The following is a 13,484-nucleotide window of genomic DNA, read 5'->3' as shown; positions in this document are numbered from 1 at the left end:
GAGTCCAAGACTACCGGTGCAGACCTCAAGATACCGTGTGCTCTGTAGATAGAAGAAGAAGCTGGAACTTGAGTCCCGTGCAGAAGCAACTTTTAATTGTGTCACATCCAAGAGAAAAATCGGCCCAGAAGCCAAATTTACATGAACAAACCCTGCTACCGACCTCCTTTCCTCCTCCCGCTGCCCCACGACTAACCTTTCTTCTCCACCCTTACAAACAACGCAAACTCCCAGCTTCATTTTCTGAGATTCCCCAGAGCACTGCGGATGCTTTTCTTTCTGCCTGTCTCTCATGTTACATCCAGGAATGGCTATTTCTCCTTGCAAAGGTTATCTATGTTTGAAGCCTCCTCCCCACAGACAGAATCATAAGGTCTCTGATGAGGAACAGCAGGTCTTTGTTCATTCTCAATGCATGGGGCTGTAAATCCTCTGAGGGTGACCAGGGAAACCAAGAGCTTGCTGCCCTCATAAATCTCTCAGGGTGGCTGCTGCAGCCATCGCGTGCTCTCCAAGGGCTGCAGGTTTCCGATGGTCTCGGCAATTGTAGGATAGAAAATAAGCCAGTGTACGTACTAGGGGACAAGAATGAAAGATGTTTTGTGGTCACTTTAGTTAAAAGGTTGCCTGGATAAGCTGCTGGGAGAGGTTGGGAAAGACAAGAGAGTGTAACATCCTTTGGAGCTTTTCCTCTGCTTCTCGGCTAAGCCAGTGTTGATCATCAGGGCTTTGTGCATTAAGCTGGAAGTGCTGGCAACACCCCTGCTGTGGTAAACCCGGGGTTGCACCCACATTTAGGGTTGGTGCCCCTAATCGGAAATGACCTGTGATCTGGGGAGTGGTGGGGAAGGTCTGAGCAGACTAGCACAATCCAGCCAGCACCCTACAGACTGGATGTGGTTCTTGGGCTGGGTCCATCCTCTCCCCACCTTTTATCTTGCTTTGGCTTCAGAGCAGGATGGGAGAGGACAGGGAATGGCATCTAGAGCAGGGAGTGACACCCAGGAGCCAAACCCTTGTTATTGTACCAACACTTGCCATCCAGTCCTTCCCAACACCGTGGCCCTCTCAAATATGCTGTGGTTAGTGCCTTCATGTCCATGAAAGATAAAATTCTTGCCTCATCACAACGATGCAAGGTGCTGTGTTTGTCTCTTGCAATGCAGGGGGGTAATTCTGAGAGCTCGTTGCACCAGGATGTCATCCATTTCCAAAGGCTGGGAAATGATCTGCCGAACCAGTGCACCTCGGCATCGCCACCGCCGATGCAGAGAGGTGGCTGACAGCACCGCTTCCCAGCAACACGGCTGAGCCCAGCTGAGCATGACAAGTTCTCAAAGTGCTGCTGGGCTGCAAGGAGTTGTTAATTTTCTTATTTTTTTTTTTCTTCAAGTTTTCCAAGTCTGATCTTCCCCTGGAGGAATCCCTGTTCAAGTGTGTCATCCAGTGGTGTGAAGGAGCCTGATCTTGCGGCAGTAGCGCCAGATGGTGACTAGTAAGATTCGTGTGCCTGTGCCAGCTCTGTTCTCATCTCCGTGTCTTAGCTCAGGCAGATCTCCCCATCTCCGCTTCCCGCTCGGTAAGACGGGGCATTTACTGCAGCCTCTTTATCTGCCGCCCAACTGAAGGACGCTCGGTGTCTCCAGCCCATGTGCCTTTGTTCAGAGCAGGTATAGTGGAAAGCCAATTAACAGGGCAGGTTTAAGGCAGTTATTGCCCGCAAGGCAGTTGTCATGCCTACCTCTCCTCATTAGTGGTCTCATGTTTAGTCTTTGTGCCTGTCTCCCCTTGAGTCTAGCTGCCTGGGAAGGACAAGAGCTGTTTGGATGTCTATCGGTCCCCAGCAGCCATGGAGGGAAGCCTGAGTGAACCAGTCCCTCCAGCTGCTCTGACTTTCCTGGTGTTCTCAGTGCCGTGACCAGCAAGGAAGGGCCAACTGGTTCCCTGGGCCTTTTGTTGCTTCAAAGTGACAGCCTCCTTATGGGCCCTATAGCCCTTGGCTGGATGCTCCTTCCTGCTCTTGTCCCTCTGGCAACCATTTAATAAACAAACCCTCCAGTGATGCTCTTCCCGGCAGGCCCATGATGCGGCTATTTGAATTCTGCCTTTTCTTTTTAACCAGGTTTATTTTCTTCCGCCTCCAGGTAACTGGTAATGCTTATGGGAGGGCTCTCACCTCCTCCTGCTGCCTTGGGTGTCTGAGTACCATTTGCCCTGCTCGCTCAGACAACTGGCAGTCTATTTGTTTTCAATCTCCCTGGAACAAGCCTGGCTTTTTATTTTGTAGCTTTATTCTGCCCTGCCAGCAGCCCTGGAGCTCCCTTGCCAAAGCAAGAGAGGAGAAGAGTTGAGCTCCACGCACTGAGATGCGACTGGCACTGGTGCGAGATGTGAAGTGGGCTCGGATTTAGCCACGTGGCCCAGCTGTTTTTGTTTTGATTTCTTTATTTGTTTGCTACTTTCCCTGATGCCTGCTGCTTCCCTCTGGAGGATCTCAGCTTTTTTTATAAACAAATCAAAATTTAAAAAAAAAAAGGGGGGGGGCGGGGAGAAGGTGTTGGAGGAATCAGCGACATTTGGAAATGTGCGCAAAGCAATGTGGTGACGTTTGCCTCAGCTTGAAACAACAGCTCGGAGGCAGATCAAGGCTCTCCCTCTTGGCTGTCAGTCCCCTTCCTCGGCTGCATCCCCCGGCGGGCTCACAGCACGCCGGGCTCGCTCCCTTTGCACTTTCCCTCTGCAACCACTAAGTGAACGTTATATGACATTTTAATAATAACCAAAGGCTGCGGATTTCACGTGACTCTGGGAGTTGGGCTATGGAGCTGGGCTGTGGTGGGTTTAAGTTTTTGGAAGAGCAGCTAAATTGGAGGAGCTGTGCAAATCCTGCACACTCCTAGGCTGAGCATCTGCGCGCTATACACTGAGGTGGTGACTCAGTTTTGCATGTCAGTTAGGTGGAGTTGGGGAAGGTATCATCAGTTTAAACCTTGCACAGAAACGTGGTTTAACAGCTCCCTGCCTGCAGTTCAATCTCTTCAATGAACATAGAATGAAGCATAGATCAGAGCAAGGCGCAGGCTGAAAAATTCAGATCCCAATCCAAAACATGAATGTGCCAGCATTTGGGTGTGTAGGTCTGGAGCTGGAGTCTGACTCACTTGCAAATAGGGACCCTTTGCAAAACATGGATCAAGGTTCAAATTCCTGTCCCTCCTCCAAAATTAAATAAAGGTTGAAGAAATTCTGAGAACCCAGTGTTTTGGTTCTGGGCCATCTAAGAGGGGTGAAGTATGTGCTTAAGTGCTTTGTTGAATAGGAAGAGACTTGAGCATGTGCTTAATGTTATTAAGTGCTTAGCTGTTTTTGTTGAATCAGGGCCCCTGGCTTTTAAAGTCAATACTAACCCCTTAGGCTGCATCTGAAAGGATTTGGAAAAGAAGTGGCATCCAGATACTCCTGGATGTTTGACTGCTGAGCTCTGCATTCCTGCTTTGAAGGCTTGTTTCTCTAAATGTGCTCTCATTGCTATTCCAAATCATCTAAATGACTTGTCCCTGGCCACCAGGTGATTATGAAGAGAGCACGGGGAGTTATGGACATTTAACACACGCCCCAGCACAACTCCTAGAGAAGTTCAGCTGTTCTGCAGTTTCCATCAGTGATCTCAAGGCAGCATGGCAATACCGGGATGTCGAAGTGTGACGCTGGTTTGCTGGTCCAAGTGGAGAGGCACACTGCAGGCCTTCTGATATCCTCTTTTGGTGGCTGCTGTGCTGCTCCTCGTATCCAGCTTCTCCTTGTTGTGAGAGCCCCTGAAGTCGGTTTGGTTAAAAGGAGTGAGTGAGGATGAGCTAAGCTGGCTTCCCGTGGGTTAGGGAGTGATCACAGGAACACAGCTGGCTGATCTGTCACCCACAGCAGGGAACAGAGAGTAGACACAGGCAGTGAGCTTTTCAGCCAGTGTAGATACTGCTGGAAAGGAGGTGTCCTCAAAAGTCTGCAACAAGAGGATGGATATGAACCTCATCCCCTGAAATAGCGTTTGGGTGGCACAAGAGCTGGAACTGGCAAGCAGTGTTTGAGAAAAATGAGACTCCAGAAAGAAGGGGGGAAAATAGCAACTTTTCCTGCTTTACAGGTAAAAGGGCGTCTGAGACCAGGATGGAAATAGATGGAAAGCTTATGCACAGATGAAAGGCTTGAAATGAAATACATTATGCATGCGACGAACAGTTGGAATCTGAGAGCCACTTGGAGGTAATCATCTGAAAAGCGGGAACAGTTCTGGGCAACAATTTCAGCCTAATGCAGAGGCACCAAAATGGTTACCAGAAACTAGGTTTCCTTTTCAAGGAAAGACAAAGTTAAAATCGCAGGACTGAAGCGGCTTTCTCCGGACAAACCAGATGCAGCCCTCCCTCCTCTGTGTCCTCTCCCAGGTCTGGAGGGACAGGCAGGCCGGCTGCTGAGTCGGTCCCGGGACAGGGCTGGCAGTGCTGTCCCATGACTAACAGTGCCATATGAGAGAAAGGCTTTGATTTGCAATGCCAACATCTTTTGAAACGAACTAACTTCCCCAGTGCTGCCTTGCTGTTGCAGGCTATTTTTCTAAGAAAGTGTTCCTGTCTGCACATCTGATGCTAATACAGCAAATGGTAACGCAAAGATGCAGCACGCCCTGAATCAACAGCTCAGCTGTGAGATTCAGATTAAAGTTTTGGGCCAATAATTTCTGGAAATTGAAATGCCATTCTTTTCTCTTGCAGGTTTGCAGATGCCTGGGTTGATAGAAAACGTGTTCTTCCAGGACAAAGCCTTCATTAAAAAAGATTAAAAAGTGATATTCCCTCTTAAGCCAACATTGGTAAGAGCCTCAATACTCAAAAAATGGTGGAACAATGAGAACAACAGAGATTCAGGTACCATTGCAGGTCAGTTTGCACCTGAATTCAAAGCCAGCCTTTTGTGTGCGGCAGTTTCTCAGCTCAGGTTTTAAGATAAGGCTTAGAGACTGACAGCAAGTCTCTCCAGAGCCCTATCTGTTCTGATTCAGATCCTGCTGTTTATGTGTCACAGGCTCCATGACTGCACACCTGACCTTCCAAGTTTTATGGGACTCACTGATGCAAAGCCTGGAGCCAGTGACAACTCGCCTTCCTCCAGGCACGTGCCTTAAGCAACAGCAAGAGGTCTGTGTTTGTTCTCTGCAGCACAGTGGAAAGGGAATTCTTTCAGGCAAAGAGATTTACGCCGGGGGTTTTTTTAGTGGTTCCTTGACTTGTTGTTATACACTAAATGAGACTCACTCCTGTTAACCCTCTGAGTATAGAAAACCGGGAGAGACAATGGGTGGAGATGAAGCTTAAAATTTTAGGTTAAGTTCTTAATTGCAAAATTAAGTTCTTAGATGCAAAGAATGTGAGGGTGAGATAGCGATGAGTGAAGTGATGCACTGAGGACCGCCTAGCAGACAGATACTACCACAAGATCTTTTGAGCCTTCTTCCTTTACAGGTGTGACGACTTCTGGTTTAAAGGGAGAGCCCAAATGACAGGGCACGGTACACCTAATCTCTTCTGCCTCTGCCACTGAAGTCTTGTGACCTTGGTTGAGTTATTTAGCCCACCTCAGCTTGCCCGTATCCAAAAGAAGTTAAAAGCCACTTCATAAAATGTGCTGTTTGGTGCAAATAAGATACATGCAGGTTGCCTCTGATTCATATTCAAGGGCTATTTTTCAATGGCAGTGGAGCTGATGTAAAGGGGCCTTTGTCCAAGGGAGCATCAGCTGAGACTAAATGAACTCCTTTAAAGGCTGTAGGGTTAGAATTTGCTGAGGAAAAAAAACCCCACAGGTCCTTGCTGTTACTGTCAGGTTTGTATGAACTAAAACCTGTTGTGCACACAGTTTGATCTTGCCCAGCTTCCCACAGCGTGCAGGAAGGCTTGATCGGAAAGCCTCCCCGTGAGCATTTCTGCCCAGCTCCAGCCTCCCATCACGTGGCTTGCTTCAGCTGAGGGGTCCCAAGGCCATCCAAAGAGCACAACTGCAGCCAGCTCTGCCTTCGTCGCAGGCAGTTTGAATGCAAATTGTGCTGCAAATTATGTCCTTTCTTCTGGGAAGGACTTACTACTTTGAGCATGAACCTCTCTGGTCCTGGGTTGAAAGCTGAGCTGTTTATGGATGTGTGGTGAGGTAGGCGCAATGATTTAGCTAGCAAGGAGAGCATGAAATATATAAGCCTGTTTGGGACAAAATATTTGGGCCACGCAGGTGTCACTATTGCTATACCTTCACTACCGACTGTACATTAGCTGGCTAGGTTAGCCCTGTATGGGGTAAGTGTTCACACAGGCTGAAACGGTGCTACACCACTGCATAACAAGAGAGCTGTTGCTTTACTGAATTATAGTAGCAATGTTACCGTGGTTTTGCAGTGTCCCCAAAGCAGAGCCTGCCAGAGCATTGCCTCTCTTGCCCTGCTGCGCTTTGCCTCCCTCCTCCCTACCCCTACGTGGATGTCCTTCTGCTGCAGCACAGGGAAAAAGGAAGGCTGGAGGTGAGACCCGTTCTGCCCTCCTTGCTCTCGGCAGAGAGCTGGAGCGGAGTGGGGCTGCTGGGCATGTGGAGCTGAGAGGGGAACACAGATGGGTTTTGCTGGAGGAGCAGAGGGTCTTAGCAACGTGAAGGAGCAAGGGAGGGCTCAGCAGCATGAGTGGTTCTCTGTGCAGGCTGCCATGGGTAGGTCTCTGAAGGCTAGATCAGGGGTATTGGTGATGGCAAGAGGGAGGGATCTCTGTGTAGCCAAGCGCAGGTACGGTGGGACTCCCTTTCCCGGTAAGCAAGGATGCGTGGTTCTCTAGGGAAGATTGAGTACTGAAGGCAGAGGGAGAGGAGAAGGGAAGGCAGCCAGTGGTAGGACTGGGTCTGGCCTTTGCATGGACTTGCTTTACTGGACTGGCTGCCTTTGGAGCCTACGTTAATGTGGGACCTGAAGAGCATGAGCTCATGCTCAGTGTCTTGTTGTCCCTTGAAGAGTCCTTATCGATCCTGACATATTCATGCCTAACCTTTTGTCAAAGACATCTTACGATGGAGAAGCTTTCTCCTCCTCCTTTCTCCTTCTGCTTCCTTCTGTTGGGAATTTTTCCCAGGCTGTCTAAATCTCAAGCTGTAATTTAAGCCCATCATTTCTATTCTTCCACTCCCAGTGGCTGATTATTCACAGTTAAATAGATATTCCTCTGCAAAGGCCATGCTGGTGAGGGCTCTTCCCAGCCTGATGTGCTGAGATGAACACTGGCAGCATGGGTGCCAGAAGGCATTAAACTAAGCAGAAGTCCATGTCACCAAAGGTTAGGCTTTTTTAAATGTAAAGATGAAATCCAGGCCAAGAGAAGAAAAGGAGTCAAAGTACAAGGACATCAGACATGATATTGTAAGGATAAATCAAAAGTAATTGCAGCAGAACTCAACTGACATCATCTGCTTGGTGATGAGGGAGAAAGAAAAAAAAAAGTGAGAAAGAAAGTGTCACTTGGAGCAGTCCAGCTCTGACTTCATTTGAACCGTGTCCATGAGCCTGGGGAGGGAATGCAGTCCCCATCAGTTAGCATTAGGACATGATGTATTAGGTGATTTGCTAAAATGCCGGTAAAGTTTCTTTACAGTGAACAATGAGGGGGATAGCTTCAAGCTCTGCTTCTTGTCAGCTGTGAACATCATGAGTGACACTGGTTTGTTTAACTCCATGTTCCCCCTCCCCATGTTGTCCTTATCAGACCCTCTCTTATCCTTAAAACAGAGGTAAAAATGGAGCTGATCTTGCCTGGCTTTCCACCCTTTCCATCCAATTCTCTCCCACGCCTTCCCTAATCTAGGGACTAGAAGCAAGTTTTCCATCTTCCTTGTCAGTTTGACACCTGACGCGGGCAGTAGGCATTGCTGGAGCCGCACTGCGATCCCTCGCTGGCCTCGGGGCTCACCAGCCCTCCAGAGGTTCTGCACTGCTCTGGCTCCTTTGCTAAGCAGAAGTGGGTCTTTCATGGCCTTAGAGAGCACCACACCATTTGAAGGCAGCAATGGGTGATTCAAAATCAGTCCTCTTCCTGACTCAACAGATGGGCTGCTGCCTGCAAAAAAGAAACGAATGTCTTCGCATGGCTCATAGTCTGACAGGAATGTCTGGAGAAGCTCTAAAGTCACTTTCCCACAAGCAGCTGTTGTCTGCATCCTCTTCCATGGCCTCCTGGGTGACTTCTTGTTTTGCATACAGTCCATCCTTCCTTCCACATTCCCTCTGGATGGAGGTTTTTGCTGGAGGGTTTCCTGCTCTTGTCTCTTCATTCCTGTACAACTCTGCCTTCTCAGTCGTGCCAGTACAACTGCTCATGCTTAAAAGTGGATTGTTGAAATATCTGGGTTAACGAAAAGGAAAGAAGAGGGTTTTTTAACTCAGATCAGGATAGCGATCTGTTTTCCAGCCACGGTCCCTGCACAGCTGGTGGGACGATGATCTGCAGCAGAGGAATAGCCAAATGTAGGAAATGCCCAAACTAACAGTCAGGAGCTGGGAAAGGAACAGCATCGCCATTCTGCCCGGTTCCAGCGCGTGTTCCCCTCCTGTACATCAGATCAGGGGAGTCAGATCATCGCAGTGACCCCATGGGACATGTCTGTCCCTTCACCTGGCACATGGGCAGTGGCACTGGGGGTGAGGGAAGGTGGGACTGTGTCTTTTGGTGGGAGACCACAGTCAGATCAGATTAGAGTGAGGGGAAACTGGACCCTTGAGGGACCTAGTCAAGTTGTCAATGGTTCCTAATGTAGCAGTCACTAGCAGGTTTTGCCATAACTACTAAATGTAGTAATGTTTTGACAGGCTGGGGTAGTGCTTGTCATCTGAATATCGTGAGTTTGTGTTAAAGATCCTACTCCGTGTTCTGCGTTTAAGGAATTTGGCCTCTGCGTCTTGTTGACAGCATGGAAATGTTTCGATGCTGTACAAATGCAAGGAAATAAATATAGGCTGCAGAAGTCTGAGAAGAGTAAAATGCATCATAGGTATGCCGCAGTTACCCATCACCCAGAGAAATTGGTTTTGTTTGACAAAAAAATGGAAACACTGCCAAGATATTTTGCTTCAGTTTAGGTTATTTGCTAGAATTGTTTGTGGTTAGTAATGAGTGCAAGGTTCACTTGTAATAATAATGTAACCATGGTAATATGATAACACAAACTGATGTCAGTCTGATTTGCTGATAAGATTTATACCCTATTATATTATCCAATGCAATTAAGAAATGCTTAGAAAATTAACATTAGAATAGATTAAAATAAAGTGTCAGAGGCGTCGTGACAGCTGTGGGTCTCAAGCATAGTCCCCACGTGGATGTTTCCGGATAACGTATCACCCTGGCTCCGACGGGCTGTGTTACAATAAGCAAGGAAAGCAATTGCTTTCATTTTACAAACAGGGAATTGCAATGTGCCTCTTAATTTCTGCAATTTCCTGCACTCATTTTAGTGTGACTGGTCAGAAATGAACCTAGGAAAAGTAACAAGTGTTAATTGGCCTCATTTAATCTAAACTGAATTTAATGATCAGCAGGGGTGGAAGAGGGAAAGACAAATGTATGCATTGGGATGTAGGGGTTCGCTCCCAGTGGGAAGGAAATTAATGGTGAGATGGGGATCAGAAAGTCTTGCCCCTTGCTCTGTGTTTTGGATTCACTGCCCATTGTGCCAACCACTGCTTTCTCAGGGCTCCTTTTATACTACGGGTGGCAGCCACCTGCTTTTTCTTGTCTTGTAAGCAACATGGAGCAGAGACCATCTCTTTATTCCCTATATATGAAATGCAAAGGGAACGCAGCATTTCCTTCCCCTAATAGTATAATCATAAGAGATGAACCAGGATAATCATAAAAGATGAGCCATTTCATAACTGCCTCTGTACCAGACAGAATTACACTTCTCATAACATCCTAGCAACAGAGCTCCTCAATCATCATCTCTTCTCCTTCCCTGCAGATAACTCACTGCCTCCCTCCTTGCAGTTTCTATGTTCGAGTTTAGGATGAGGAACCTGGGATTATTTGTTTTTGGAGGATTTCAGCTGATTACCCCAGTGAAGGAACAGCAACTTTACAAAGGAGTGTAAGACCAAGTCCTTCAGCTGTTGCCACAAGCCAGGAGAGGAATGGAAGACAGTTTTGGACTCAGGGATTTTTTTTCATGTGAGAGTCCTATTACTTAGCCCTTGCTAAGAGTTTTGAGATGTTTGGTTTGCTGAGATAGAGGCCTCCAAGGGCTGTCTAGTCAGAGCTAATCTGGGGATTGGGGCCTCCCTCTTATCTCAGACTAGTTTTTCACTGGGATGATCAACTGCAGTGTAACCGAGAGGGGAGAAACCAGTCTTAGTCTCTTGTTCCTTCTGTGCTTAAAATATCTGTTTTACGTGAGGACGATACCTAGCAAAGGCACCCTTTTCTCCATCTTCTCACCTTACTGTCCTTTTCTGGTTCTGTCTTTCATCTATATTCCACCACCTATTGCCAGATTTTTTCTCTTACTGCTTATGGACTCTTTTATTTTGTTGTTTTCTGAACGGTGCCTTCCTGACTAAATTAAAAGGACTGTATTTTATGCTCATTCTCTTTAGTCTTTCTGCTGCCCTCAAACCCTGCCTTTCAGGGCTCTCCCTCCCCTTGTCTCCAGGACCTACACTCTGCTGAGCTGCATCCTAGTTCTTGAATAGTCTTCTGTGGCCCTCCCCTCACTCGTGGTGTCTTTGGTCACATCTTGTTTTCCTTCTATTATTCACGTAATTTGGCATGTCTTGCTGGCTGCTCACTTGCACATCTCCTTCTCCCATGCTGTCCAGCCTCCTAATTCCCACTGCTTCTCTGGCACCCTATTATTCCTTCATCTATGGGGAGAAACCCGAGTTCCTCTTCTTCAGATTCCCCTTCCCTTCCTCTTCGCTGATCCTAGCCGCACAGTGAGACTGGTTCAGTCGAAGCTGCATTCTGCTCTCCGTGTGATGTAGGCAGTTGACTGTTTTGGCAGTTCTTGTGTTTCTTTTCCTTCCTGGAACCGATGCACTGCGAAGGATGAACACAGAAATGTCAGCAGGGAGTACAGGAGACAAGCAGTATCTTATACTCCTCAGAGCGGAAGAGGTGACTTGGGAGGGAGGAATCGGACCGAAATCTACCAAATGCTAAGTGGCAAGATAAATAAATCTGAACATTAAGACAGATTTCATTTAGCGCTGCAATTTGTTTTTGAAGCAACGTCTACATTGCACAGTGAACAACAGCACAGAAATAGTTGAAATAGCTTTGCGTAAATATTGCATGAAGCTTTTGTGTACAAACGCATAGAAGGCACCGAGCTACATGCAAAATCTGGCTAAAAAGGGTGAAGGAAAATGTGGGAGCTCTCTGCTTCCATATCTGGAGAGCTTCTGGTACCCGCTTGGGAAAATAACTCTGCATTGCAACACAGCTTTCAGCATAAACATGCTCAGAGGGTGCTGTGTGCCAAGCTGCACGCAGGAGAGAAAGCCATGGAGCAGGTTTTTAGGTCAGCAGCAGTGGCCTATAAGTTGTGGGGCAGGGGCTGAACCTAATTCTGGGCCTTTTATGGGCCCAGATATATAAAATGAGTAGAGAGGCTGTGGTCCAGTATGGGACTTGGGTTTTATTTCCAGTTTTGCTTAGCAACCTCAGTCAATCCTTTGCCCTTGGGGCATCCCTTGTCCTTTCAGCGTTTGTCAGTTCTCTCTGTGGCTGCAGTTTCATGGTCTCTTGAATCTGGCAGTGACATTGCTCCCCAAAGGTCTCGCCCTACCTTCTCTGGCTGCTTATTCCCGTGCCGCCTCACTTCCCCCCTTTTGCTGGCACATACATCCACGTCTACATCAGCAGCTAGGACAGCACAGCAGGCATGGATTTACCGAGCAGTAGGGCTGGACTGAGGACCTGCCATCCACGCTGTAATTATTTCAAGGGTGTTACTTTGGGCTAGTTGTATTCTCGTCCCGCAGACCGAATGTCCATTAATGGACAACCATTAGCGGTTGGAGTGCTTTAGGTGTGCTCCCTTCTTCTGCTTTTGTCTTACCCCAAATCAGCTCAGATCATTTGTTCTAAAATCCCTCTGCGATATGAATCACAGCATGGTAAGCCGGAACGACCTAGAGACTTGGTTCAAAAAGGCACTCGTAATCCAAACTAAAACATTAACATAGATGCACTCTGCTGACACTAAAACATTAACATAGATGCACTCTGCTGACACGGCTGTGTGGTGAACCAGCTCTGGGAAGAGATCAAAAGCAAAAAGAAATGGAGCTAGCTTTAGCTTCGACCATCTCTGAGCTGATGCGTGTGGCCTCACGTACATTTGGGCCAACATTTGGGAGGGACCGAGGGGCTGGTTATAAGCTGCAGGAGGAAAATGGATATCCTTTTTAGAAAGCACTTTACACTGGTTTAAGAAGATGGTGAAATAATGATCTGTGTCAGCTGCAGGCTCTTGGAACACGAACCAACACCTACAACGGATCAAGTAGGTGTATGGCACACTGCAATGTATTGTCTACTGCAAAAAGCATGGGAGTAGGGAGAGGAATTTCATCTGAGACCTCTCAGTACCACAAACAATCATAATCTTCTGAGGAACAGAGGGAGAGCAGGAAAGAACATTTCATTATGCTCATAACGTCTGTGAGAGCTGCTGTACGGCAGGCTCACATCTTTCCAAACAAACCCCATATTGTAAAGGGCTCCCTCAATGCTTTCTTCTTCCTCTTCCATTCTCCTCCCTCAGAACATGTCTGCAACTCAGTTTTTGCTCTATTTTGATACTAACATTTTTCTTTTTTTCTTCGGCATCTGCATTTCCCCCGCCCCCCCCATTCCACCGCGTGCCCATTGAAAACCTAATTGCAGATCCCTTGCTGCAATTAGTCTAGATGCTGTTAGGAAGTCCACTTCATTATGGCTTTTTTTGGCTAGTCGGCTCGAACAGGCTTTGAAGCAACACCTCGCTGGTGCTTTGGTCCTCGTACCTACGCCGCGGACCAGCGAAGACTGCCATGTTCTCCCCTGCTTTCCACTTTTCCCTACCCTCTCCTTACCCCCTCGCTTCTTCAGGCCAGGATTATTTTTTTTTTTTTTTTTTTTTCCCCAGATGCACCATTTACGCTCCTGCTCTCGGACGTGTCGGGCCGTATAAGCACCACGGCACCCCAAAGCGCTGCCGATGGCCCGTCACTATACCGTGCAAGGCTCCGGAGGTCACCGCTGGACTTTTTGGAGAAGTCAGCGCGTACCCCACCTTCCCACACCCCGCCGCGGGGTTGGGGGGGGGGGGGGAACGGACGATGGAGGCGCGGGGCGGGAGGAGGAGGAGGAGGAGGAAGAAGAAGGCGACCTCGGGCGTGGAACCGCCGCCGCCGGGCGGGGAGGGAG

At 47.9% G+C, this 13,484-nt stretch overlaps 1 long non-coding RNA gene across 1 annotated transcript; it reads left to right on the top strand.

Annotated features, from left to right (window-relative positions):
* The first annotated feature begins 1,451 nt into the window (after nucleotides 1-1,451).
* On the top strand, nucleotides 1,452-6,782 carry LOC128140088 (uncharacterized). The gene is made up of 4 exons (XR_008234613.1): nucleotides 1,452-1,495; nucleotides 4,142-4,260; nucleotides 4,770-4,867; nucleotides 6,735-6,782. It is a non-coding gene; the product is annotated as an uncharacterized LOC128140088 (long non-coding RNA).
* The last annotated feature ends 6,702 nt before the right edge of the window (nucleotides 6,783-13,484 follow it).

Source organism: Harpia harpyja, chromosome 3, assembly GCF_026419915.1.
Source record: "Harpia harpyja isolate bHarHar1 chromosome 3, bHarHar1 primary haplotype, whole genome shotgun sequence".
NCBI lineage: Eukaryota > Metazoa > Chordata > Aves > Accipitriformes > Accipitridae > Harpia > Harpia harpyja.
Note: the sequence above shows the minus strand (reverse complement) of the source record. Positions and strands in the feature narration are given on the sequence as shown.